The sequence below is a fragment of the Protopterus annectens genome, chromosome 2.part2, assembly GCF_019279795.1.
Source record: "Protopterus annectens isolate FY-2018-M chromosome 2.part2, PAN1.0, whole genome shotgun sequence".
Lineage (NCBI taxonomy): Eukaryota > Metazoa > Chordata > Ceratodontiformes > Protopteridae > Protopterus > Protopterus annectens.
In genome coordinates this window covers 1,121,287,908-1,121,311,894 of record NC_056730.1, presented here as the reverse complement: position 1 = coordinate 1,121,311,894, position 23,987 = coordinate 1,121,287,908, and the positions used below count along the sequence as shown (strand labels likewise).

At 42.4% G+C, this 23,987-nt stretch overlaps 1 protein-coding gene across 8 annotated transcripts in view; it reads left to right on the top strand.

Moving 5' to 3' along the window:
* The window catches only part of APBA1 (amyloid beta precursor protein binding family A member 1), a 1,810,703-nt gene that overhangs the window by 1,103,708 nt on the left and 683,008 nt on the right, over positions 1 to 23,987 (top strand). The gene's annotated exons all lie outside the window — the stretch shown is intronic.

Sequence of the window (23,987 nt, the reverse complement as noted above, 5' to 3'; positions counted from 1 at the left end):
TTGTGCAGCGTCAAGTCATTAATGTCTCTCTCTCTTTCTCTCTGTCTCATTGCTGACTGCTTTCACACGGTAGCAAGCTGTCTGCATGTGCAAGCAGTTAATCTTGAGAGTTTTAAGCATTATTTGTTGAGGAAAATACAAAATGTAAAGGTACATTGACAAGCAGTTCAGAGAAAAATAAAGTTTGAAATTATGGAAAGTGAGTAAGATATAGTAACCTCCCCAGCAACCTTAATACTTTAATTTATTCATTTATTTATTTGATATTTGTTTACCAGGATGATCTGACTGGGTCATATAACCCATTTTCAGCGGAGGCCCAAGGAGAAAAGTCCCATATAAAAGCTTAGTTATACATATAATAAACAATTTCCACATTTTGACTTTGTTACACATTACAGTTATACCATAATAATATGTTCAAATATAGGAACTGTAATGTTTGCATTATGAGCAGTCAGTTATCGTTGTTTGTGTTGTAACAGTAGAATATTTACCGTTAACATTTATGCACAAACTGAGATAAGTTTCTTGGGTAGATAGTATTTCCTTAATGTATGAACATTTTACAGTTGTACACCACTGAAATAAATTTCTTGGGTAAATAGTATTTCCTTAAGGTATGTTTCAGTGTCATGATCAAATTGGAGTGGGAACAGTCAGGGTAATAGACCCCTGACATATGTGTGAATTGCTGAAGATGGAGTGGTGCTTGGTTTCATAAAGTTTGGTGTGATAGTTAGTGAATTAGTTTTGGGGGGGGTGGAGGTTTAATGAAGTAAGAGGAGATTAAAGGATGGAAAAGTAATTAGCCTGAAGTAAGGCATGTACATAGCCATGATGTGTTTGTGTTCTTTTAGGAAGGCTTTAAAATGAGGTGGGCTAGGAGTTAGTCTTAGAGTGGGCAGGAGGGTATTCCATAACTTGGCGATAGCGTATGAGTAAAATGATTTTCCTTGGTTTCTGGAAGGTTTGTAGGTATCAAGAAAGTTTGTATCTACTGATCTGAGAGTTCTGTTTGGTTTATAAGGTTGGACTAGGTTAACTAGGATAGGGAAGGCTGTGGGCCTATCAACTAATTTGTGGGTTGCATTTAGATGTATACAGGTAAGGTGGTTTGATAGTTCCAGCCAACTTAATTCTTTTAGTGGTATACAGTGACATATTTGGTAGTTGGAGCTTATTGCAAACTTTGCTACTTTGTTGTAGCATTGCTCTAATTTGGTCTTGGTGGAATTTTGTAGATTAGTTAGTATACAGAATCCATAGAATAGTGATAGGAGTAGAAAGGTTTTGGCCAGGGTGGTCTTGGTGGAAGTGGTAAGAAATTGTCTATTTCTGTAGGGGAGTCCTAGTTTATATATATATATATATATATATATATATATATATATAAGATATGTATGTCGTCTTGATATTATGTTGGATATGAAGATCAAAATCGAAGTTGAGTTTATCAATATTAACACCTATGAGTTTAGTATTTTGAACATTTTCTAAGATGGTTTTGTCAGCTGCAAGAATATTAAATTGGTCTCGGTTGAGGGTGAAAGACTATAATTTTAAATCTTGGGGGATCTAGAAAGAGATGGGACTTTGTGAGCCATGCTCCAGTTGCTATGAAAGATTGTTGGGTTTTGATTTGGAGTTCTTGGAGACTACAGAAGGTACAAATTAAGGTTGAGTCGCCTGCGTATTGAATTCATGTTCTTGGGGAAGAAGAGGTATATAGATTATTGGTGAATATGTTGAAAAGTATGAGTCCTAAGATGGACCCATGGGGGAATCCTGTAGGGTTTTGTAGCAAGGGGGAGAGGTGGTAAGAGCATTTCACAGCTTGCCTCTGATCATGTAGGTAGCTTTGGAACCACTGGTGTGTGGTTGTGGAAGAACCTATTTTGGATAGTGTGTTTAGCAGTAAAGTGTGTGATACTGTGTCAAAGGCTTTTGATAGGTCCAGGAATAGTACAGATACTAGATATCCTTTATCCATGGCCTGGTCATCTGTGTTTATGAAGGATAGTAGTGCAGTAGATGTGCTATAGTCAAGCCAAAAGCTGTGCTGAGTTTGAGTGAGGAAGTTGTTTTGGAGTAGATATTTCATTAATTGTTGGTGAATACACCTTTCCATGATTGTGGATAATGGGGATAGTATTGATACTGGATGAAAATTAGATATTTCTGTGAAGTGGTCTCCTTTATGGATTGGTGTTATATGTGACATTTTCCATATTGTTGGAACTGTACCTTCTGAAAGTGATCTGTTAGGATGCTTATTGGATATGCAACTGAGTCAGCTGAGAGTTTTAGGTGCTGGGATGAGAGGTTGTCAGCTGATGTGGAGCTGGGTTTTAGTTTGAGCAGTAGCTTTCTAATTGTAGAGATGGGTATGGGCTGAAAGAAGAAAGTACTTTTGGGGTTATTTTGTTGGTTATTGGTGTAGTTATGGGGTTGGTCATTAGTAGGAGGAGTTGAATTATCTAGATTTGAGTATAAGTTTGGTTGGGCTGTCCTGAGTTAATTTTGGAGGTGAGTAGATCTGATATGGATTTTATTAAGTATTTAATACAACAGTAATAGTGAAAGGGAAGTTCTACAAGAGGGTAGTGAGACCAGCTAAGTTATATGGGTTGGAGACAGTGGCATTGACAAAAAGCCAGGAGTCAGAGCTTGACGTGGCAGAGTTGAAGATGTTAAGATTTGCACTGGGTGTGACGAGGATGGACAGGATTAGGAATAAGTATATTAGAGGGTCAGCCCAGGTTGGAAGGTTTGGAGACAAAGCCAGAGAGGTAAGATTACATTGGTTTGGACATGTGATGAGGAGGGATGCAGAGTATATTGGGAAAAAGATTCTAAGGATGAAGCTGCCAGGTAACAGGAAAAGAGGAAGGCCTAAGATAAGGTTTATGGATGTGATATGAGAGGACATGCAGGTGTGGCAGAGCAAGATGCAGAGGACAAGAAGAAATGGAAACAGTTGATCTGCTGTGGCAACCCCTAATGGGAGCAGCCAAAAGTAGAAGAAGAAGATTTAATACAACAGTGCATAATTTCGTTTTATTTAAAGGTAGCCAGTGTAGATTTTCAGAGGGCTAACTGTTAATGTTTTCCGAAAACATGCAAGATGGTTTTCAAATCTGGGAGTGGTTAGAGATGAGTAAAGAACACACAGCAATCAGTGTAAGTAGAGTCACAGACCGTGTCGCATGCACTTTAGCATAGGTAACCTTAATTTTAGGTTATGTATTGCCAGTGGGTGCAGCTGTCTATTTGGAGCAGCTGTTCCTATCTAGAGGTTTAAACTTCATTTTTGAAGATGTAGATAGTTTAAGTTAATAGGGGATTGGGTGCTTCTCAAATGTATTTAGGTTTTTGTTTGTTTGATGATTCTCATGAAAGCAGAAAGTATTGATAAATGTAACATATGTCCGAATGAAGATGAGAAGAAACAACTGTATAAAAGATCAGCCAGACATTAGTGTGTGCATGTAGGACAAAAGTTGTAAATACAAAAAAAAAAAAAAAAACGGTCATGTATAATAAGTGGGAACAGTACTTTTTTCTCATCTATAGTATCTTGGAATATAAATAGTCTTACACATATAGACAAAAAGGAAGTAGTATTGAATTATACTAAATAATGCAGATTGCAAATAGTGCTGCAGGAGACACGTGGAAAGAAATGAACATAGGAATTTGATAAAGAAAGGATTTCAGGATGTATATTTAGCAGAATATCAGGGACAAAAGGAAAGGGGAGTAATAATACTGATTACTAGAGGGACTCCAATAGTGATAGGAGACAAAAAAGACAATAACAATAAATGTGTTGTTGTAAGGAGCTGTTGACAAGGGAGGATAGTTATGCTGGCATGTATTTATATTCTACCAAAGATTGCTGTTATGGAGCTTAAAAAACTTTTGGAGAAACCATTAACTTTCAGCAGGGAATATTACTTGTAGGTGGGAAGTGGAACTTGATTTTCAATTGTGTGGATTTATCAGGGGGACCTAGTAAGGGAAATGTAAATTTCTGAAGAAGTTTATGAAAATATTTGGCATGGAGGACATGAATTCAACAGTAGGTACTTGGACATAATTTAGATATTATTCCTCAAGGTGCAGTAACTGGACTCGTCTGGAGAGAAATGATACTTCACAGGAACATGTGTATTTAATTGAAAGCTTCAACACACATCCAGTAATTATTTCTGATCATGCACTGGTAAAAAGTAAGATAAAAATGCAGGGTAATGAAGTAAAAATGAGATACTGGTGCTTTCCCACCTACCGTTAAAAAGTGGGGAATTTAAAGAATCTTCATCAACATCATCAGTCCCCTTTATCCCATTTTCTACATGAGGTTGGGGTGTAATGTCAAGTGTCACCATCTCTCTATTTAAAGCCACTCTCATACCCTAATCGACACTCATACCTGACTTTCACTGGTCTTCTCTCACACAATCCATCATCCACTTGTTTCCTCTTGCTTTTGTCATAAGTCATCTTTACCAAATTGTTATATGCATTTCTGCACATGTGCCTGCACAACCGTACTCTGTTGTTCATCGTGCATACAGCTGCAGTCATTACAGATGGGTTATCCTGCCGTCAGGCGGGTCCTCGGTCGGCCGAATTCCAAAGTCTAGGTCCGGCGTTGGTTGTCGTCGCTTCTTCCCTGATGTCAGTGCGGCAGGGGTATAAAAGAGGCAGCCGACGCCATTTTCTTCAGTCTTTCTTGCCGCGCGGTGCCCGAAGCAGAAGCAGTTCGCAAGTACCGGTCGGCCAGCTCCTGAGATTTACGAAAGTATTTCAGCCAAAGTCTTCTTTAAAGCTAAGTACCCCGTTGGGGAAACTTTTCTTGCCTCAGACCGATGTCAGACAAAGTTAATAATTGCATTTCTTGTGGGAAGCAAATACCGCATAAGGATTTCCACTCTTTCTGTATACCTTGCTTAGGCCCAGACCACGACGTGTCGGCCTGCCGTTTTTGTGCTAGGTTCAACAAGCGCACTATTAAGTGCCTGGCGGAGTTCACCCTTCATTATTTTGGCAAAAAATTTAATTATATCATGTCGTCGGATACACCGACACCAGTTTTAAGCAAAAGACGCAAAGATAAGGACCGTCATCCGAGGTCCGCACCGAGTACTGAGACCACGCTTAGGCCGACTACCGGTTCTCCGGTTCTCAGCGAGCCACCTACGCAGCCCCTGAATACCGATGAAACTATTTTACCGGTGACTTCAGTACCCGAGGTCGCAGGCACCTCGGTCTCCATTCCTACTGCAGATACCGACGCCACTCTTGGCGGGGAAACTCAAAATTTAGTCAGGCCTGCCATTTCTGAAGGCGTCTTCAGGCCTTCCACCTTCTCTATTAAATCCTTCACTAAATCTAAAGCAGCCGTGAAAACTAAAAAACAGGGTCCTCAGACCTCCTCTCAAGGCCCCATGCCTAAAAGCAGATGCTAAAAATGGCTGAGGATTTGATAACTCTCATCAGAGGTTCTCAACCCCCCTCTGACAAAAGACCCAGATTGGAGGAAGACTACCCTTCCTCAGACCAGGCTTCTCTTACCTCAGAACATTCTGAGGACCAGGTTTGTGCCTATTCCCCTTTCGAAGACTCTAATGCTGAGGAGTCTATTCCCTCGGTCGATGCTGAGGAGTCTATTCCCTCGGTCTCCCCCCCTGAGGACTACTCTTTTGGGGAAACCCTGCATACATTGAGGGAACACTTTCACTGGGAAGGCCAAGATTACTCAGATTCCAAGAAAAGGCTCAGGGAATTTCTACTGCTCCCCCAGCATAGGCCCCTGGCTATCCCTCCTGTTTTAGATATTTTGGATGATGTCTACGCAGAAGCCAGCCTTAATCCAGATTCTTTACCTCCAGCCCCTGTTAAACCAGACAGGTATTACCGGGTTCCTGATTCTCACCCGTTCCTTTATAAAAGCCATACTGCTGACCCAGAAACTATTTCACAGGGTCCCAAGGGAATAAAGGCCTCTACTGCTAAAAACCCTTTACCTTCAGAGAGATATTCCAGAGCATTAGAAAGGTGGGGGAAAAAGGTGTATACATCTGCCACTTTAACCATGAGGGCATTAAACTGTCAATTCCATATGTTAAAGTACCAACAGTTTTTGTTATCTCAGTTGAAAAGCAAAATGACACAAACAGAACAACCAGATTTGAAAGAGTTGCAGGATTTGTTGCATGGTGCAGAGCAAGTGGTAAACATACCTTGCAGTGTGGTTTTGATGCTTTAGAGGCCTCATGTAGAGCTGCTGTCACAGGGTCTGTTATACATAGACATGCTTGGCTCAAAGAGCAAACCTTACCAGATCATGTCAAAGCAAAGTTATTAGATGCACCACTTCAAAAAGATGTATTGTTTGGTGTTAAAGCTGAGGAGGTACTAAAGAAAATGGAGGAAAAAGCAAAATCTATGCAAACAGTGAAAGATTTCCTGCAGGTACAACCTCCACGCTTCAGCAGAAACTGGCCTTCAAAAAATTGGTCCTTTCCAGCCACGGACAGACCTCAAAGGGGCAGATACAGACGCCCAAGGGGTAGAGGACAACCTCAAGGATCTTACAGAGCAAGACAGTGGCAAGCACCAACCCCAAGAGGTGGAGAAGATAGATCACAGTCATTTAGAAAACAGACACAATGACTTCCCCCTATGCCTGCCAAGCAAAGCTTTAATGGCAGCACCTTTGGGGGGAAAACTGGCATTATTTTCAAAAAACTGGCATATTGTTACAAAAGACAAATGGATTCTGGACATTATAGACAGAGGCTACAGGTTCCACTTTCACACCCTTCCAAAAATGAGAGGCATGCCATACCTGCCACAAAATCAAAGGGCAGAGGCACAAAGACAAATTTCCGCTCTCATGGATATGAAAGCGATTCAAGAGGTACCTGCAAAAGAATAAGGTCAAGGTTTTTATTCCAGACGATTCCTGGTACCAAGGAAAGACAAAGATTGGAGACCTATCTTAGACCTATCCATCCTAAACACATATCTACAGGTGCCAAAATTCAAGATGCTCACATTACAGCAGCTTCTTCCCATGCTGGGCAAGGAGTCTTGGCTGGTAACATTGGACCTCAAGGAGGCATACCTGCATGTCCCAATCAGGCAAGATTGCAGAAGATACCTCAGATTTCTTGCAGGTTCAACCCATTACCAATTCTCTGCATTGCCCGTTGGCTTATCTACTGCACCCAGAGTGTTTACGAAATGCCTGGCGTCAGTAATTGCCTTCTGCAGACTACAAGGAATACAAATCTACCCATATCTGGACGACTGCCTGATCCAAGCGGACAGCAAGGACATTCTATTGCAGCATCTGGCATTTGTAATAAGACTGTTAAACTTCCTGGGATACACAGTGAACAAAAAGAAATCAAAACTAATACCTTCTCAACAGATAATTTTCCTGGGTGCCAGCTTAAATACAACCACCCAGATGGCCTACCTCACACCAGACAAACAAGGGCAACTGTCTCAATACTTCAGCAAAATGGCAACTTTCACCAGACTAACTGCAAGGAAAGTCCTGCAGGCTCTGGGATTCATGGCATCTTGCATCCTACTAATCCCATGTGCAAAGCTGCATATGAGGAAACTACAATGGTACCTAAAAAACTTATGGTCTCAACACAGCCACAGCTTGGAAACAATTATACCACTCATTCCATGCCTTCAAAAGGAATTTTTGGGGTGGGATCAAGCATGCCAAAGAAACACAGGTCTCCCTTTCTGTGTATCTCAAGCAACTCAAATCATCACAACGGACACCTCAGACTACGCCTGGGGAGCACACATGGCAGATCAGTGCATTCAGGGAAAATGGTCCCAAAAAGAGAAGCACCTACACATCAACCAAAAGGAGATGCTAGCCGTGCAAAATGCTCTTATGACCTTCAAAGACCTACTGCATCCAGGCCAGCTATTGATAAAGACAGACAACACCACAGTCATGTGGTACATAAACAAACAAGGGGGAACTCATTCATACCCCCTGTGCAGGCAAGCCATGACCCTATGGAACACAGCACTGGAATTGCAAATTCAACTACAGGCACAATTCCTGCCAGGGAAGAAAAACACACTGGCAGACAACCTAAGCAGAAATATGACAGATCCACACGAATGGAAGTTGCATCCTCAAGTTTTCTCAAAGATAACTCAGGCATGGGAACAGCCAGACATAGATCTATTTGCTACCCACAGAAATTACCAGTTGAAAAAATTTTGTTCAAGGACCTATCATCCACAGGCCTGGAAAGTGGATGCACTCTCTTTCAATTGGACAACATTGACAGTCTATGCCTTCCCGCCTCTTCCTCTACTGACCAAAGTTCTATTAAAAGCCAGAGCAGAGAGGCCACAAATGATTCTCATTGCTCCAGACTGGCCAAGGCAACACTGGTATCCGCTCCTAAAGAGCCTGACACACTCCCCACCATGGATCCTACCTCTAGTCCCTCTTCTGTTGTCCCAGCACAACTACAAAACCCTTCACAGCCAGCTCAAAACCCTAAATCTAGCTGCATGGAGAATACCTTAATTTCCCAACAGACTCTCCTCTCCAAGAAGGTGCAGGATGTCATCTTGGAGGCCAGAAGACCTTCTACTAGAAAAGCCTAGTCCGCCAAATGGAAATGATTTTGTTCCTGGAATCAAGAAAAGGGCCAGAATCCTTGGGTAATAAATATACCTCAAATTTTACAGTACCTAGCTGAGATGTTAAACAGTGGCCTTTCCTTCTCCTCCATCAAGATCCACGCTTCAGCCATTTCTGCACAATACAACACAGACCCTCCTTTATTCTCACATCCTGTATTAAGGCAGTTCCTCAGAGGGGCAAAAAATATAAAACCCCCAAGGAAACCACCAGTTCCAGTTTGGGACCTCAACTTCGTATTGGAAAAGCTGACCCTGCCTCCCTTTGAGCCGGCTTCTTCAGCAGAGCTACAATACTTGTCATGGAAAACAGCCTTCCTTCTGGCTATCACCTCAGCATGCAGGGTTTCGGAACTGCAGGCCCTCATGGCTGTGCAACCATTCATCATTTTCCATCAGGACAGAGTTTCCTTATGAACCAACCCTACCTTCATGCCAAAGGTAGTATCCAGTGTAGCTTTGAATCAGACTATCCACTTACCTACCTTTTATCCAAATCCACAGAACAAAGGCGAGAGACTACTACATTCCTTGGACATTCACAGACAACTTCGTTATTACTTGGACAGAACAAAGCCATTCAGGAAATCTGAGCAACTCTTTGTGTCCTATGCTACAGGTGCTCAAGGAAAGGCTATTTCCAAACAGACAATTTCAAAATGGATAGCCCACTGCATACGCTTTTGTTATTCATTTCATGGAAAATCTGTGCCTGCATACATCAGATCCCACTCCACCAGGGCCACAGCTACCTCTGCAGCTTTCCTCAGGGGGGTCCCTACCAAGGTCATTTTGGAAGCAGCTGCTTGGAGTTCAGTGCACACTTTCTCCAAGCACTACCACCTTCCACGATACTCAAAATCTAGAGCGGGCTTTGCCACAGCAGTCCTGCAGGGCATCCTCGCTCCTCCTAGTTCCACTTAGTGCCTACCACCCTTACTTAGCTTTGGGATTCTACCCATCTGTAATGACTGCAGCTGTATGCACGATGAACATAGTACAGTTTTGTACCTACCATAAATGTAGATGTTCAAGTGCTCATACAGTTGCAGTCCAGGTTACCCCCCCCTCCATCCCCTCTTAGGACAGGCCTTATGACAAACACCTTTATCATACAACCTATTTGGGGTATTCTTTTATGGTGTATTTGCTTGCAACTACTGTTTTTTGATTTATCTATATTGCATGTTTGCATAACATTATGTTTTGCCTTCCTTCTGGGGGCATCTGACATCTGGGGCAAGAAAAACTGAAGAAAATGGCGTCGGCTGCCTCTTTTATACCCCTGCCACACTGACGTCAGGGAAGAAGCGACGACAACCGACGCCGGACCTAGACTTTGGAATTCGGCCGACCGAGGACCCGCCTGACGGCAGGATAACCCATCTGTAATGACTGCAGCTGTATGAGCACTCGAACATCTACATTTATGGTAGGTACAAAACTGTACTTTCTTTTTGACCTTTTCTGCAATTGGTGCTACTTTGACTTCTGTTCTTATATCCTTCTTTCTTTGTCTTCTGTTCTTATATCCTTCTTTCTTTGTCTGCCCAACAGTGTGTATCTTACCACCCATCTCAGGCACTTCATATTCATCAACTGTAGCTTCCTCAACTGCTCTGCCTTTTTGCTGCCCAGGTTTCTGTACTACATTTACAGGAGTACTGGTCGCACCACTGTTTTGTGCACTTTATGTTTCAGCTTCTTTGGCATTCTTCAGTCATATATTACCCCTGGACACTCTGTACCAGTTGGCTGCAGCCCCTCTGATTCTAGCTGCGATCTCCTTATTCAGACTTAACTTCTCCTCAACCCCCTGAAATACCTGAAGCTATTAACCTATTCTACTATTTTACCTTCTGTGTCAATTCTCAGCTTCTTCTGATTTCCTCCATTTGCTGCCATTGCAGTTGTCTTATCTGTACTCAGTTTCATGCTACATGCCTTCATTTTTGCATTCCATTCCCCTATCTTTTGCTGAAGCTCAGGGTCTGCCTGTAATGTTACATCACTTGCATACATCTGTCCCTTCTGACCTGTTTGCTAATGAAGTCCATCACCATTATGAGCAGCACTGGGCTTAGAGCTGAACCCTGATGCACACCCACTCCTATTGGGAACCAGTCTGACAGACTGAACACTGTTCGTGCTTAAGTCATTGGGTCTTTGTACATAGCCTGCATTAATTCTACCAGTGTTTCTGGAACTTTGAACCATCAAAGTGATGCCCAAATCGCCTTTCTTCAGACCTTGTCATATGCTTTCTCCAAGTTTAGGAATGCCCTGTTGTACTCTTTCCTCATCTCTAGCTTCTTCTCAAGTATCTGTTTCACTGCAAACATCTGGTTAGTTGTGCTGCATCCTGATCTAAATCTGTATTGCCCATCTCCCATCTGTGTACTCATTTATCAATCATCCTCCAAAGGACTTTCATGCAGTATGACAGCAATCTGATACCTCTGTACTGCTTACAGCTGTGAATGTCCCCTTTGTTCTTGCACACTGGCACAAGTATGCTTATTCTCCAGTTGTCTGATATATATATATATATATATATATATATATATATATATATATATGCCTTTCTCTGCATACTGCTATGAGTACCCTAAGGAGCCATTTCTTCTCTATCTCACCCAACATCTTTATCATATGTGCTCTGTCCTCATTTGAGCCTGCTGCTTTCCTTGGCTTCAGTTTTCTTAGGGCTGTTCTTCTTCTAGGATGAGCTGCTCATCCTCTTTCATCATAGGCTGTGTTTGGGGCAGTATAGCTTCTGTGGGGTTTTCTTCATTCAGAAGCTGTTGGAAGTACTTTCATCTGTCTTTGATCTTCTGTGGACTGGTGAACAGGTTGTTGCTGGCATCCCTTTTGAAGGGTGTCTGATGACTATCTCCTTTGTCTTTCTGTCTTTTACCTTCCAACCTGACATAGTTTCTTTATGCCATTTACTGAGTCTCTTTCTTTTCTATCTCCCACTTTTTTCCTGCAATCCTTTTTTCTTTTGGTGACTTCCTGGACTTCTGCATTCTACCACAACATTTCCTGTGTATCTTATTTCCATGCCTGACTTGGACACATATCTGTTCCATAGTCCTCATTCATGCCATTTTGAGGCAGTGCCATTCTTGTTCAGCTCCACCTATTTCTTCTTCTTGAGGTGCTAGAGCCCTGTGTAATTCCTGGAACTGTTGTGCTTTCTCTGCAATACACTTCCAGGTCTTCAACTTGGTCTCTGTTGACCTTAGAGCCCTCTCTGACCACTGCTTGCAACTAATTGATGCAACCTCTGGTTTATGCTGTGAGCCGACCATTTCACTGGGGATGACTTTGTAATCGCTGATTCTACCCCGGTGCCACTATTGTAGGTGATCTTGCGACTGTCTCCTTTGCTGAACCATGTGTTGGCCATTATCAAGCCATTTGCCAGAAAAAAGTGTAGAATGGTTTTCCCTTCTTTATTCCTGTTGCCCCACCCATGTTGACCCAGGCAGTCATCATATCCTGTTCTGTCTGTCCCCGTATGTGCATTCAGGTCACCGATTATCAACATCAATTTATATTGTCCTGGTTCACCTAGTAGGTCCTGCATCTGCTGTCTGAATACACTCTTTTTTTTCTCACTGTCACAACCTTGCTGTGGGGGGTGTAGGCTGAGATTATGAATACTGCTGTATTATTACACTGGAGTCTGATTGCTATGAGTCTGTCACTAATTCTGATGTTATCCCTCACTGTCTTCTGAAGCCTATCCCACACCACAATTCCCTCACCATTTGTAGCCTGTCCCTTTCCAGAGTAGCAAACTCTGGGTCCCAAGCCCAATGGCTTTGCTGCAGTGCTCTTCCATCTTGTCTCATGGATGCATAGGATGTTCAGCCTCCTTCTTACCATCATGTTATCCACTTCCAAGCTGTGTCCTGTCATTGAACTTACATTTAGTGTAACGGTTCTTAGTTGGTGTTTGTCAGGTTGATTGGTTTTATTTCTAGCTTTCACTTAACAGAGAGAGAGAGTCACTTATTAACAGAGAAAGTAATCCAAGCTGGGCAGTTGGACACCAGCCAGCCAGTAGCTTATTGACCCAAGGCTGCCGGACTTTATGGTGGGCACACACTGTCCACTTTGGGCACATACATCCCTCCCGCTGTTAGCATGAGTTCCTGGCATAGGTCAGAGTAGGCTGGAGTATGCCGGGTCCTCAACCTACTTATCTCTGGCAAATACTCATGCCCATTTGGTGACATTAGTCAACACGATCAAATCACCTAAAACCATATTTTATGATATTAAGTGGCTAGCCCTGCTGTGGCATGCAGTCTGTGTCCTTGTATCTCAAGGATACTGAGCACCACTGTAGATGTCCATAGTAGTTGGTCTGTACAACTCTTCCCCTGTAGGGCACCATCTAGAGTCTGTACTGCTACCCACAACTCCATTCTTAGGTGAGTTTGAGATGGAAACACTGAGCATGTTTTTGGGAGTTGGGAGGAAACCCACAGAGACGCAGGGGAAAACATGCAAACTCCATGCAGGCATTGTCTGGAAGCCAAAATTGAAACTTATACCTCGTGCATGGGAGGTGTGGCTGCGGTGGTGCAGCGGTTAGCGTTGTCGCCTCACAGCAAGAGGTTCTCCCATTCGATTCTCGGCTGGAGCGTCTTCTGTGTGGAGTCTACATGTCCTCCGCGTGGTCGACTGACATTAAAGACGTGCAGGTAAGTGCGTGTGTGAATGGGTGTGCCTTCTTTAAAGGTTGGGCATCGGCTGGCAACTCGGCACCGTAAAAATCCACTGCCAGTCATTAGCGGACTGGAGTTCCACTGTGGCGACCCCTAACCGGGCAAAGCCAAAAGACATTACTTACCTTGTGCATGGGAGGTGAAGACTTTATCCATATAGCAGCTCATCTTTGAGAAATTTAAGGAACAGGTAGTGAAAATTATTTGAGAGTTATTAGGGAAGAAGGAATAGCCACTGAGTGGGAAAATGGAGTTTAAAAATAGGGTAGAAATAAAAGAGAAACATATATGGTTAAGAAGTAATATGAATTATTTAGAGGGGCTGACAAAGGTTAAATTATTGCAAAATAAGCAGAATCTCACAGAACAAGAAGAGCAAATGCAGAGTGCTAAAGAGAATACAAGAGAGTATTTGGATAATTTGTGCAAGTTTAGAAAGATTGCTGTTAAGCAACTATTTTTTGATAACTCTAGAGCAAAACAAACTTTTGGCACAGTGACTTAGGCAGCAGAAAGTAGAAAGGTTTGTTGCCAAACTTTGGAAGCCTGTTAGAAGAAAAATAACCAGAGAAGTTATAGAGATATTAGATATATTTCAAAAATGTTATGAAAAGTTGTATAAAACAGAAGAATGTGGAAACCAAGAAAGAGTACAAATGGAAATATTTATGGAAGACATAATTATGCCATGATTAGAGGAAGATGAGACTCAAAATCTAATAGTTAAGATAAGAATGATGATGTATAATTAATCTGCAGGGAAGTCTCTAGGAACATGTATTCCTTTGGAAGTTTTGAAGTTAGGAGGGAAGAAAGTGCAAAAGAGCTGGAAGAGTTTGCTTAATCCATCCATCCTCAACCTCCTTTTCCCGTTTTCCACATGGGGTCGGGGTGTCACTACAACAGTAACAGTCATCTTGAACCAAGGTTTACACCGCTGGGTGGCTAGCCCTGCCACGATAGTTCATCCATGCCACTCACTCGCAAACACACTTGCACCTATGGTCAGTTTGGAGTGTCCAGTCCATCTACTGATGTCTCTGGAGTGTGGGAGGAAACCGGTGCAACCAGAGGAAACCCATGTGACCAGAGGGAGGACATGGAGACTCCGCACAGAAGGTACCCCAGCTGAGAATTGAACCAGAGAACAGCTTGCAGTTTGGTGACCACTGCATTAAAAGGAAGGGAAGCACCAGTATTTTGGAAGAAGGCTGTGGTGGCTGCATTACCTAAAGATGGTAAAGACCCATCAGACCCAGCCCGTTATAGATCTGTTTTAGTTTTAAACTATGATTATAAAGTGTTCATGTCTGTACTAGCTAAAAGAATAGCAAAGGTGTTGCCAAAATTGATAGATATGGATCAGTGTGTATTTTGGAGAGGAGGCAAACCATTGACATTAACAGAACAATGACGACCCAGAGGGGAGCAGAATGTAAGAAAGTACTGCTGTTGTTGATGGGTCTTGATGCTGAGAAAGCATTCAACAGAGTAAGCTAGAATTTTATGAGTTACGGCAGTCGAAGCATTTGCATTTCCTAATGTAATAATATGGATAATTACAAGGATACATGAAAGAATGGAGGCAAGAATTAAAGTGGGAGGTTTCCTCTGCATTAATTTGTGTTTGAACAGAGGAACCAGGCAGGAGTGTCATCTTTCCACTTTTATTTGCTTTATATTTAGAGCCACTAGCAAAGAACATTAGGGCTCAGAAATTCAAGGGTGTAGTTGGTATGGTAATCAAGAAAAGTTGGCTTTATTTATAGTTGATGATATTTTGTTCTTGATAAATCCAGAAACGGACATCTTGATGCTGTGAAACACTTTGAGACAGTTTCAAGTCTTTTCAGATTATAAAATTAATGAAGGTAAAACAAAGGCTATAGTTATGTACTCAATTGTTACTTGGTTCAGTTCCCATATTTTTTGGGGATGTGAAAAGATGGAGTATTTATGATTATGGATTAAAATGGCTTCTGTTATGGCAGCTAAAGATATCTGGTAAGGGACTAAACAAAATATAATACAAAAGCTGAGAAACTGGAAAGTCTTTTTTATGGATAAATGTTGATAGCAAGATGCAAGCAATGAAAACGTTTTTAGTCCCTTTAGTTTTATATGCAGGTCAGGCATATTTTTATCAAAGAGAGGAAACATTGTGGATAGTAACAAATAAAGAGTTGAAGGAATTTTTTCTGGGAGGTAAAGAGGGCAAGAGTTAAATGGGATACTTTGATCCTCCCAAGAGAAGAAGGTGGTTTAGGATTACCTGATTTAAAGGGATATTTTAGCACTACATAGTTAAGGCTCATATACGTAGCACAAGCTGGGTTGGAATCCAGATTAGAAAAGGTAATAAGCAGGGAAGGAGTTCAAGAAATAAGGAGAGAGCGGTGTTTTGGATACACATTCTGAAGAAGAATAACTGCAAAACAGAATGTTATATTCGTAAAGTTGCAGAAAGTATTGTAAGAAGTAAATCCATCACAAGAATGGAGAAAGGAGATTGTGCCAGTAGGGATGACTGCAAGTAGGGGTACAGAAAATAGGTAAAAGGGGATTGGAATTTACTGGAGAAAACTGGCAAAGGAACCAAGGTATCAGGAGAAAATAACTAGAGAGAGAAAGGTAATAGATGAGACCAAGAAGTCGTTTGGGCTGCAGGTTAGAGACTGCCTTCCCTGTGAGGGCGTTATATTGCAGTACAGGCAAAGTGAAAAAGTGAAAGGGATAAGAGAGTCCTAAGTGAAAGACCTGCTCTGGTAGATTTTTTTTACTCTGGTTAGTTTTTATTTGAATCTAGAACAGAAAATGCTGTTAAAATTAGGGATAATTAGTAGAGAATATAAAATATTTAATGATAACTATAAAAATCAATCAGAGGAGGTTAGAAAAGACTGGGAAGAGAAACTAGGAAAGCACTTTACAAAGGGACAGTGGGAGAACATATGTATGGCTCCTAAGTATGAAAAAAAGTCTAGAAGGTTTAAAATTTTTGCTTGGTGGTGTTAGTAATATGTATTGTTATACCTAAGCAAACTTCTATTAATTTTTCCTCTGGTAGAGATCACATGTTAGAGTGTGATGGGGAAGAAATATGTAACTGGAAATATGTTTTTTGGGAGTGTAATGAGTTGCCAGATTTAAAAAAAATTCCCAACTTTGTACTCTGTCATAAATGTTGGAAGAACAAATGGCTGTAACTCAGGAAATCGTTCTTTTGAGCTGTGACACAGGATTTGAACTGCCTAGACATAATGAGGCCTTATTCATACCTCTCAGCCTGGAAACATCTCAAATCTGGACAAAGGATCATGAAAAATAGGTACAAATCTCTACACTGATTAACGTAACATTTGCATACAACATTTATGTAACCCCACCCACTTCCGTGGAATTGTGGGATGCCAATTTTTAAATGTAAACTGAAGAATGACCAACCAAAATATGGCCCCCCAGACTCTGTATTAAATGTTAATCATTTTTTGGGAATGTGTAGCAATGATGTTTATTGGGAAGGGAGAAGACGATGAACCTTAGGATTTTGTTTTTGGTGACTTGCAGTATGTGGATGTTGTGGTAAAAGTAGGGCATTTACTGGTAGGCAGTATTCTAATCTTAGCAAAAAAATATTATAGTTTGCTAAGTTATTCTCCATGGCCTACTACGGATCAGTGGCGTAGCTAGAGTTTGTGCCATCTGGGGCTGTCTTTGAGTTTGTCACCCTTCCCCCCTCACAAAATCATGGTCGAATGGGGCCCCCTCATACACATCCCTCCCCGCTGCAGCCATTCCAATGCCTCATCACTTGGCTGTTTCGCCTCATTTACCATAAACAATGTAATGTGCATACTGCTTTACTTCTGCAATGGTTATTTGGATTTCATTTAAGACTTTCATTTTACATTTTATAGCACAAACACTAATAGAGATCTGCTAAACAAACCAATAGTCTTACAATGAAAATAGACTTAGCATTAAAACTCCTCTGCCCTTGAAACTCACATTCATTGAAAGAGCATTGAAACCCACATTCAAAGAATATGCATCTGGCCAGTGGCAGATAAAGATTACCTTTGGGCTCTTTTTAAATCATAGGCTCCTTGCACACAAAACATACATGTTTTCTTTGATACACCTTCCTGATTGTATTAAATTATCTTCCTTGTATAATACAGCACACTTGTTACAGCAAGTTTTTGTTTATGTTTTGAACATTTTTCCAGTAAGTAATGAAATAAAATGCATGAACCTATAATGACAAAACTGCCCAATGCAGAACATTTCCATCATAAAAGTCTACTCAAACTTCTACAACCCACCAGTATCAGTAAATATGCACAATCTCTGCAGAAGTAAAAGTCATCTAAATAATTCCACAGTAAAGAGATCTGTAACCAATGAACACGTTGCCGCTAATAAACAACTTTATATTTCATTGTTTCATCTACAAATAAAGTGCCTGTTGCCCTTGGGGAATAAATTGCCTATGTCACATTAAAAAAATAAGCTAGTAATATTGCAGTATGGAATGGATGGCAAACTGATAACAGGTTCATAGGTGTGTACTAGGCTAATGGCTCGGGAACCTTTACAAGCCTACCCCTTAGGATTACCCTGGCATCGTGAGACCCGACCTTAGTTCCTAGTGCCTCTGTCGAGTAGAGCCACTGGAGTGATCCCCGGGGTGAATTTTCTATTTCCCATCCATTCATCAAAGATTTCTCTTGAAGAGGGCCAGTGAGGTGCTCTGCTTGATATGTATGGGAAGTCTATTCCATAGCATGGGCAGTCTCTGGGTTATGAGCCTGTCCCTCCAGCATGTTCTGTTGATTGTGGTAATTAGGTTGAGATCTCTGGAGCGTGTGGTGCGGAGGGATTGGGATTTCTTTAGATGTAGCATTTCTAACAGAGCTGTGTCAGACATGGCTTTGTAAGTCAAGCAGAGATTGCCTCTAAGTAGGCGACATGAGACAGAGAATAGTTGGAGTTTTTTTAGTCTGTTCATATAGGACAAGTGTTTAAGTCCTAGGATCCTCTTTGTGAGGTACTTTTGCGGCCTCTCCAGTTGTTGCAGGTGTCTGGTGAGGTACATGCCAAATGGGGTGCTGTACTCAATGACTGGCATAATGAGGGAAGAGTAGAGGGAGACTATGATCTTTTTCTTCCTGGATGCAATTCCTTAGTAATGAGATGTGCCACATAGAAGGACCTTCTGACCACAGTGGCAATGTGGTGGTCAAAAGAGAGGTTGCTGTCAACCTGTGTTCCCAGATCTCTTATAACGCTTTCTGTGTTCAGTGGACTACCATCAATGTGGTAATTCAAGGGAACTGGGTTTTTCCCAAGGGGGGATGACGACTCATTTTTGGCATTGAGCTTAAGGCCATGGTTCTGACATCAGTCATTGGTGTCATTGAGGCCTTTTTGTAGGATGTCAACATCACTTGGGGAGTTAATAATAGCTCCCAACTTGCAATCGTCTGTGAACTTTGTCAGCCAGAGTCCCTTCGTGTTGGCCTGGACTTCAGAGAAGTAGATACCAAACAGGAGAGGACCCAGGACCGAACCCTGTGGGACTTCACTCATGATTGGTCGGCAGTCTGACTTGGAGTCAGCTACTTTCACACTGTGGGTTCTATCTGTGAACCAGTTTGCAACCCACCTAGTGATATAGGGGTTGATGCCTAGCTTAGTGAGTTGCCTTCATCCACAGCTCTGGTGACTGACTCAAAGAAGTCAACCAAGTTGAGCAGGCATGATCTACCCTTCACAAAACCAAACTGTGTAGGAAAGTTTGGAGATTTCCTATATCCTTGTTTATTTGGTCCATAATGATGCGTTCCTTAGCTTTGCATATCAGACTCGTCAGGCTAATTGGGCGATAATTCCCAGGGTCTGTAGTCACTCCTCCTTTGTGGAGAGGGATGACTGTAGCAGTGCACCATTCGGTAGGGACAAAGCCTGAGGTGAGGCTGTTATTGAATAGGGCTCACAGGTGAGGTGCCAGTTCAAACTGTAGTTCATGTAGAACACAGCCAAGGATATTGTCAGGTCCCATAGAAGCTGTATTTTTGACCTTGGACAGTGCTGTTTTAACCTGTGCAGCAGTAAGACTGTGTGCCTGGAAGTCTACTGGTATTATGATTGGTCCTTTTGGGGGGGGGGGGGTAAAGTTAGCACTGAATCTGTCGGCTAGTATATTGACAATATCTGTTGGCTTGGTATAGGCGGTACCATTGTGCAGTAGCTCAGAGCAAATCTGGGTATTGCCATGTAGATTCTTTACATAACTATAGAAGGCCTTGTGGTTGTCTTTACTATCTGCTGCAATTCTGTTTTCATAGCTAGCTTTAGAGGATTTGATGAGGGATCTCAACCTTTTGTTGGGGCTGATAAGGGAGCTTTTCCAGTTTTGGGACTTCGCCTTATTCCACATCAGTTTCCTCCTTCTGTTGTAGTTTGTTTATGGCAGGGGATCACCAGATTGGTTTCCTTTTTTTGAGGAAAGCATCTTAGTTCTATTGAGTATGGCGAGATCAATGCATTTGTGTATGTGTTCATACAGTGCATTGGTGTATGATTCGGCAGTCATGCAGCTATTCTCCATTTGCATGGATGCCGTGAAGTTAGACACCTCTGTTTTTAGGAGCCCAAAGTTAGCTTTGGAGAAGTTTTTCATGGTGGTTACCTTTGTGGGGGGGATGTAGACTTCCAAGTTGAGTACTTTGTGGTCGGATTTAACCAGGGAGGAGTTGACTATTGGTGTAGAGCAACAGTCACCCATGTTAGTAATGACCAGGTCAAGGATGTTGCTACCTCTAGTGGGGGTAAGAACGAGCTGGTCCAGAGCATTGGAATTAATGAATTCCAGAAAGCATTGGATAAGTGTATTGGTACATGAGTAGTTTTCCCAGTTAATGGAGGGGTAGTTGAAGTCACCCAGTATGAGAGTGTTAGGCTAGACCCTAATATTCTCCAGGGTGCTTAGGAACGTGGAGTGTGAGTCTTGAGACATGGTTGGGGACCTGTAGCAGGCTATGACCTGAATCGCTGTCTTACCCAGTGTTAATTGCACTTGACGTATCTCAGATGCATTATGTTGGGCTACATGTCTGGAGGAGTGCACATCCTTTATGAATATGGAGACACCACTGCCTTTGGAGCTTCATTCCAGGTTCTAGGGCTGAAAGGTGTGGAATGAGTTATAGCCTGGGTAGTGCAGGGGTGCTTTCTGCTGCCTCGAACCAGGTCTCTGTTACAGCACAAATGTCGATGTTCTCCATTTTAAGGAGTGCTTCGAGCGAGTGCATTTTGAGATTTAGTCTTCTAGCATTGAGCAGCATGACTCTCAGATTGCATTTGTTTGTAGCTGTTATGATGGTAATTTGGTCTTTGGAACACTGCCTAAAAAAAGCACGATAGGGGTGGCAAGAGCCTTGGCCAGTATGCAGAAGCCCAGGGGGTGACAGATGCAGGCCTTCACTGGCAAAGCATCGAAGTCTGTCAATCATGTCATCCCAGGCAGACTGGATCACCTTAGAATGACACCAGAAACTTAGCCAAGTGTTGAAATTAGTCATTTTCTGCTTGTACTGTGGTATCATTGTGGGTGATGGTAGGATGCTGCTTAGGGCTAGGGTCATACCCGCCCGGGCTACATAATCCAAGAGCGCCTCCATGTCTCTTTTCATGTAGTCCAGGGAGGTACGTCTCAGGTCATTCACACCCACATGTACAGTGGCAGAGTCATATTTGTACTTGTTGTTGAGGAACCTGTGTGTGTGCATTATTTGGTGGATCCTGGCACCTGATAGGCAGCTGACTGTTACTTTCTCCTTATTCAACCTAGTGAGTGGGACATCAGTGTGCCTCACTATTGAGTCTCCTATGGCTAATGTGTTGGGCATGCTGTTTTGCCTTAGGGGCTTTGATTGAGTGGCACACTGTTTAGGAGAGTTGTGTGTCTCATCATTAGTGTTGTGTTGTGGTGGTCGAGTACGTTTCTGCCTTGGAGGTCTTTACTGTTTGTGTATATTTTTATTGAAAGTCTCCGCGAAGGTGGGTGTGTGGTTTGTGTTTTTTTGTGAAGGCAGTGCTGGTGTGTGTTCTGGAGGGCTATGTGTTCCATGTGGTGTGGTGCAAGTGTTGACCTTCTCCTCTTGATCAGCTATGTCTTGGCTGGAAAGTACATGGCTTCCAATTTGGATATATAACCGCATCTCTCACAAGTCTGATTGTTGGGAGATGAGAGGAGAGGGTTGTCAGTGTACATGAGGCAGCTGCTACATTACCTCAGGATGCCCAAGTTCACCAGGTTAACAGGAGAAAGCACAGGAAACTGGCTTTTAGACATGCCTGGAGGGGTGGGCATTAATAAATACTGGAGCTGTTTCCTTGTAGAACATTTAGTGCTGGTAGCACTTTTGTGTGCTACAATAATTGCTACAAGAAGTCTGGTAAAGTGCTAAACTAATAAGCTAGTAAAAGTGCAGGAGAGGAGAGAACTAGCAGATCTAGGGAAAACTTGAAGAGCAGACTTTGGCACCACTCAGAAGCTTACAAACAGTCCTGGATACAGCAAATCTGTACCTGGACTAGACTAGTTACTGGAAAAGCAGGGAACAAGTGCAAATGTGGGCTTTTAAACCAGAATGATGAAAGAGATGGAAAAACTGCCCAAACGGCCAATAAACTACAATTTCTGGGCCAGAAACCACTCCTCTTGTGGTAGATAGGCGACCTAGTGCTTGCCATTCTCACTGATAAGCTAGAAGGCTTTCCTCCAACACAGAAAGGCTTGGGGGATTCAGAAACATACTAACAGTCCTGGATACAGGAAATCTGTATCTGGAATAGACTGCAGGAAAGGCAGGAAACAAGCACAGATGTGGGCTTTTAAACCAGAGAGTAGAAAGACATGGAAAAAACTGCCGTAATGGTCAATAAACTACAATATTTGGGCCAAAAACCACTCCTTTTGTGTTAGATAGGCTACCTAGTACTTACCACTCCTACTGATTAGCTAGAATGCTTCCCTCCAACACAGAAAGGCTTGGGGGGCTCATATCTCCACCAAAGAGGATATTCTCTGGACTGCAGCATCTTCTCCCTTTAAAAGTACAACACAGTACAGTGTCAGCAATCCATTCACATACTGTGGGAGTAGAACCCACAGCTTTCTGCATCAAAAGCAAGTATTCTACCTGTTGTGCTGCTAACAATAAACACAGACAGACTTGCCATAAGCAGCACCAAACTTCCGTCCCCCTGAAGAACTATGCAGCACAAGAAATCTGGAAAAAGCCAAAATGTATTCGGGGAGGGGGGGGGGGCAAATTCCCCAAACCAGGGACTCATTTTAAATACTGCTTGTATAATCTTAGAAAAGTTGCTAGAATAAAATGTTTTGTGATACCATGCACTTCCTGAAAGATAGGAAGACTGAAACTTAAATGGCTGTCATTGTTTAGTGAATTCAGTTCTCACTGATATGCCAAAAAACCACAAGTTTTAAGAGGAACAGACCACAGCCAGACATAAGTGGTGGTAGGGCTAGATAATTTAGGCTCTTGCTACCTGTACCTAAGGTACAGGGTTTGAGTCTGCTCAACTCTTAACCACCAGTTATACCTAACTGGGGCATTTTTTACACACACTCACACACACTCACACACACACACACACACACACACACACACACACACACACACACACACACACACACACACAAAGATATGTTGTGCGTTGCCTGCTGTCCACTGCGGAAAATTAAATTATGGATCGGCATTCTGTCAGGCTGTTGAAGCTGGCGCATGCCCTGCACGTGATGACGTCAGGGAAAATTTGTCCAAAAAATAAAAAACCCAGGAAATTCGGAAATTAAAGGGGTCATTCGGGAATTCGTGGCACCCCAATGTTTTGCCCATAAAAATGTCTTTTACCAAGGAATTTGGTATGGTTGAGAGGTATGGCTTTATTATGTTTAAATTTGCTGATTGCCAAGAAAAGCAATTACTGTAAAACGGAACTCAAAATCTAAACCAACTGTATTTGAAGTATTGAATAATGTAAAAAAAATAAAAGACCTGGAAGAGGGATCTTTAGAAAGGGGAAGAAACAAATTACATATAAATAAATGTAATTTGTGGGAATAGTACATGTCGATTAATGGGCTGCCATGGTGGTGCAGTGGTTAGCGTTGCCACCTCACAGCAAGAGGTTCTCCGGTTCGATCCTCGACTGGGGTGCCTTCTGTGCAGAGTCTGCATGTCCTCCCTGTGGTCGCGTGGGTTTCCTCCCACATCCCAAAGACACGCTGTAGGTGGATTGGACACTCTAAATTGGCCCTAGGCATGAGTGCGTACGTGTGTGCCCCTTCTGTGGAAGGTTGGGCACCGGGCTGGCAACTCGACATTGTAAAAAAACTCCACTGCCAATCATAAGCGGACAGGTGATCCGCTGTGGCGACCCCTAACCGGGAAAAAGCCAAAAGAAGAAGAAGGAGTACATGCAGATTAATGTTCAGGAGGAAGA